The sequence below is a fragment of the Rhinopithecus bieti genome, unplaced genomic scaffold (assembly GCF_001698545.2).
Source record: "Rhinopithecus bieti isolate Rb0 unplaced genomic scaffold, ASM169854v2 scaffold_51230, whole genome shotgun sequence".
Taxonomy (NCBI): domain Eukaryota; kingdom Metazoa; phylum Chordata; class Mammalia; order Primates; family Cercopithecidae; genus Rhinopithecus; species Rhinopithecus bieti.
Window position 1 is genome coordinate 404,417 of NW_016820119.1, and position 5,263 is coordinate 409,679.

Consider the following 5,263-nt stretch of genomic DNA (forward strand, 5'->3'; position numbering starts at 1 on the left):
AAAAAAAAAAAAAAAAAAAGACCTTACAATAGTGAGGTAGGTCTTATTAGTATGTATCCAATTCTGATCCCTAATAACAGAATACAGCTTTTTTTCATCTTCCTTTAAAACTTTACTTTAAATTAATAAATAATAATTATATATATTTATGGGGTACAATGTGATGTTTTGATATATGTATACTGTACATTATGGAATGATTAAATCAAGCTAATTAACATACCCCTCATCTCTCACTTACCTTTGTGTGTGTACGTCATGCAGACATTTAAATTTTGAAGTGTACATTATATCATTATTAACTATAGTCACCATTCTGTGCAACAGATCTCAAAAACGTATTCCTCCTAATTGAAACTACAGCTTCTTTTTAAGTGCACTTGAAACAGTCACCAGATTGACCATATCTTTGGTCGCACACAAAAAAAACTCGGTTAAGTCCCAAAGAACACAAATAAAAACAAAAACATTCTCTCTATATAATTCTACAAAACTAGAAATTAATAATAAGATTTTAAAACCAAAAGGTTTTCTACCTAGGAACTAAAATCACATTATTAAACAATCCTTGAATCAAATGAATAAATACCAGAAGAAGTTACAGAATTTCGTGAAAGTAGTCATGAAGAAAACATGACATATCATAATCTGTGGTATTCAACAAATACAACAAAAGCAGTTAGTGGGAAATTTATTGTATTAAATATCTATATCTATGTGAATCAAAATAAAGGAATAAGCACCAACTCAAAAAGCTAGAAAAAAAAATCAACAAGGTAAACAAAAAAAGTCAGAAAATAAACAAATAAAGATTAAAACAAATTAATGAGTTAGAAAACAAAAAACAATAAATACATTTTAAAAGTTGGTTCTTTTTTTTAAAAAAATCAAAAACAAAATAAACACAAAATCTAGGTAATGTAACCAAGAAAAAATGAGAATGGAAGGAAATACAAATGTTCAAAATTAGAAATGAAGAAAAATAGCTAAGAAAACAAAATGTTTCCCAAAATAAGATTACCTTGCATGACAATAGGCAAATAACTTTCAAACCTATATAAGTGGATATTTTTAAGAAAAATATAATTTGCCAAAATAGACAGTAATAGAAGTTTTTCTAAGAAAATTTAAGCAGATCAATTGTCATGGAAGAAATAGAGAAAATACTTAGAGACCTCCTCCATAAACCAGAAAAAGGACCAGGCCCACATGGTTTTACAGAGGAATCTTACCAAACTTTTAAAGATCAGATAATCCTTATGCAATTTAAACTATTACAGAGTATAGAAAAAGAAGGAAAACTTCTAATTTTGTTTTATGAAGTGAGTGTAATACTGATACCAAATTTGGCAAAGATTACACACAAAAAATCAGTCTTGCTTATGAATACTGTTACAAAAATCTTTAACAAAATAACAAACAGAATCCAACAGAACACACATAAAATAATACATTATGACCAAATGGAATTTGGTCCATAAATACAAGGGCAACTTAATATTAGGAAATCCATTAATAGGCTGGGTGCAGTGGCCCATGCTTATAATCCCAGCACTTTGGGAGGCTGAGGCAGGTGGATCACATGAGATCAGGAGTATGAGACCAGCCTGACCAACATGGTGAAACCCTATCTCTACTAAAAATACACGGATTAACCAGACGTAGTGGTGGGTGCCTGTAATCCCGCTACTCGGGAGGCTAAGGCAGGAGAATTGCTTGAACCCAGGAGGGGGAGGTTGCAGTGAGCAGAGATTGTGCCACTGCATTCCAGCCTGGGCAACAAAGTAAGACTCCATCTATAAATAAATAAATAAATAAATAAATAAATAAATAAATAAATAACAGAATCCAACAGAACACATAAAATAATACATTATGACCAAATGGAGTTTGGTCCATAAATACAAGGGCAACACAATATTAAGAAATCCACTAATAGGCTGGACAATTGGCTCATGTCTGTAATCCCAGCACTGGACAGTGGCTCATGTCTGTAATCCCAGCACTTTGGGAGGCCAAGGCAGGTGGATCACCTGAGGTGAGGAGTTCAAGACCAGCCCAGCCAACATGGTAAAACCCTGCCTTCCCTAAAAATACAAAAATTAGCCAGGCGTGGTGGTGGATGCCTGTAATCCCAGCTACTCAGGAGGCTGAGGCAGGAGAATCACTTGAACCCAGGAGGTGGTGGATGCAGTGAGCCAAGATGGTGCCACTGCTCTCCAGCTTGAGTGACATTCTGTCTCAAAAAATAAGAAAAAAGAGAAATTTACTAGTAAAATCCATTCTATTAATAAAGCTACAGGAAAAATCTTATGATCACCTCCATATTTACAAAAAATATAGATTTTTTCTAATATTCAGTGTTCGTTCATTTTAAAAATACTCAGTAGAATAGAAGCCAATGGATACTTTCTTGATATAATTATATAGAGAAAAAGATATACTGCATAGTCATAAGGGAGAAAAAATGGAAATAATGCTTACATCGTAAATCAGGAAGAATTCCAAAAATATCAGAGATTTCAGTGTTTAAAAGAAGACACTACAAAATACTAGAAGAAAATATGGATAAATTCTTCTGTGATCTTGGGTAGGAAAAACTTTCCTATGACTCAAAATCAGAACAAGAGGAAGTTTAACATAATTACATAAAACATAAAAAGTACTGCATGGCAAAAGAACTATACACAAAGTAAAATGACAAATAATAAACTGAAAAAAAGATTTCAAATTTATACCACAAAAGGGTTAAAATCCCTAAAATGCAAAATCTTCTAAAAATAGAGAAGAAAATGCCAAAAGCTCTATAGAAAAATGAGCTAGAGGACAGGCATGGTGGCTCATTCCTGTAGCCTCAGCTACTTAGAGGGCTGAGGCAGGAAGACAGCTTGAGTCCAAGAATTTGAGACTTTAGTGCATTGTGATTGCACCTGTACTTCAGACTAAACAACATAGTGAGATCCTATCTCTTAAAAATAATAACAAAATTATATGCACACATACACACACACACACACACACACACACACACAGAGTATGCTACCATGTTTTCAAAGAATAGTAGACTATGAATATATATATTTGTATTTTTATGGAAGGATCAACCATAACACTTTTTAAAATAATTACCTCTGAGGGATGGAGGAAATGGGGTTGAGAATACAAGGATTTAAGACAAACTCCTTTGAATACAACTTCATTTAAAATATTTGACTGTGGAATTATACAATTTATTTATAAATTATACAACAAAAATACACTTACAGAGTAATACCTAGAAATAAAAGTAAAATGTAACAGGTGACTCCAACTATATGTTCAATTTGTAGCATTAACCATCCCAAATAATAGTACAAAAATGTGTACATCCCTAATGAGATATACCCTAGGACCAAAAACCCTACAAAACCACAACCTCTTGAGTGTTTTCAGTATTCTTTTTTTTTTTTTTTTTGACACGGAGTCTGGCTTTGTCGCCCAGGCTGGAGTGCAGTGGCTGGATCTCAGCTCACTGCAAGCTCCACCTCCCGGGTTCACGCCGTTCTCCTGCCTCAGCCTCCGGAGTAGCTGGGACTACAGGCGCCCGCCACCTCGCCCGGCTAGTTTTTTGTATTTTTTAGTAGAGACGGGGTTTCACCGTGTTAGCCAGGATGGTCTCGATCTCCTGACCTCGTGATCCGCCCGTCTTGGCCTCCCAAAGTGCTGGGATTACAGGCTTGAGCCACCGCGCCCGGCCGGTTTTCAGTATTCTTAATGCTGGTATGTGTATTGGTATTCATATTCTAAAATTGCTGTGTGTGACGTATGAAATAAGTCAAATAATCAATTTGACAGTGACACTGAAAACCAAAATATTAGGTGTGGTCAAAGGTGCTATTAATGTAAAATTAATGAGGTTGTGTTTTTCTTTTTTAATATACAATCTTGGCCAGACACAGTGGTTCACGCCTGTAATTCTAGCACTTTGGGCGGCTGAGGTGGGTGGATCACCTGAGGTCAGGAGTTTGAGACCAGCCTGGCCAACATAGTGAAACCTCATCACTACTAAAAATACAAAAGTTAGCCAGGTGTGGTGGCAGGTGGCTGTAGTCCAGCTACTTGGGAGGCTGGGGCAACAGAATAACTTGAACCCAGGAGGCAGAGGTTGCAGTGAGCCAAGATTGTGCCACTGTGCTCCAGCCTGGATGACAGATGAGACTCCATCTTTTGAAAGAAATCTACAATCTTGAATTTGAACTAGAAATATCAATATGAACTCATGATTAATTTTATCCTAAATATCTACATATGTACACTCATCTTTTCTAGTTCTGTCCATACAAAAGGCCCAGCTATACTAACGAACTAAATAGTAATGAGTACTCAAGCACATAGATTATGGTCTCTAAATATCATTCCCATTAAAAGGAGTTGTAAGTCTTGACAAATGGATAATTCTGAGGCAGGAAATGTACAAGATAAATCTGAAATATCTTACGGTATCAGACAGCAAGGAAACTGCCAAAGACTACTAAGATTGTGTCAAAAAGACTCAGGAGTCAAACCAAGTAAATCCTCACTGGCTGAAAATGGGACAATTTTATCATTGATAAAGATAATAATTGTAGGATTGAAACACATCAAGTATATCTAATTCATTAGCTCATATCAATACTAAAAGAAATCATTGGTAACCTTTGGAAGATGCTAGAGAACCAACTTACTACCTTCAAAACTGGTAAATAAGTAAAAAGAAAGAATAAAGGTTTCATCCTGCTTTTTCTACAATATTTGTTATAATTAATAAACTAGTTAGTGTTAGTTGATTAAGACCAATTCTCTTTATAAGATTACTCTAGCTAAACAACAAAGAAATGTTGGCAGAATATAATCATTTTTCCAACCCATAATGAGTCAATCTATTAAGCAATGACCATCAATGACTGGCAATATGATTTTACTTATTTATTTATTTATTTATTTATTTATTTATTTTTGAGACAAAGTTTCACTCTTGTTGAGGCTGGAGTGCAATGGCACGATCTCAGCTCACCGCAACCTCTGACTCCCAGGTTCAAGTGATTCTCCTGCCTCAGCCTCCCCAAGTAGCTGGGATTACAGGCATGGGCCACCATGCCCAGCTAATTTTGTATTTTTTTTTAGTAGAGAAGGGGTTTCTCGCCGGGCGTGGTGGCTCAAGCCTGTAATCCCAGCACTTTGGGAGGCCGAGACGGGCGGATCACAAGGTCAGGAGATCGAGACCATCCTGGCTAATACGGTGAAA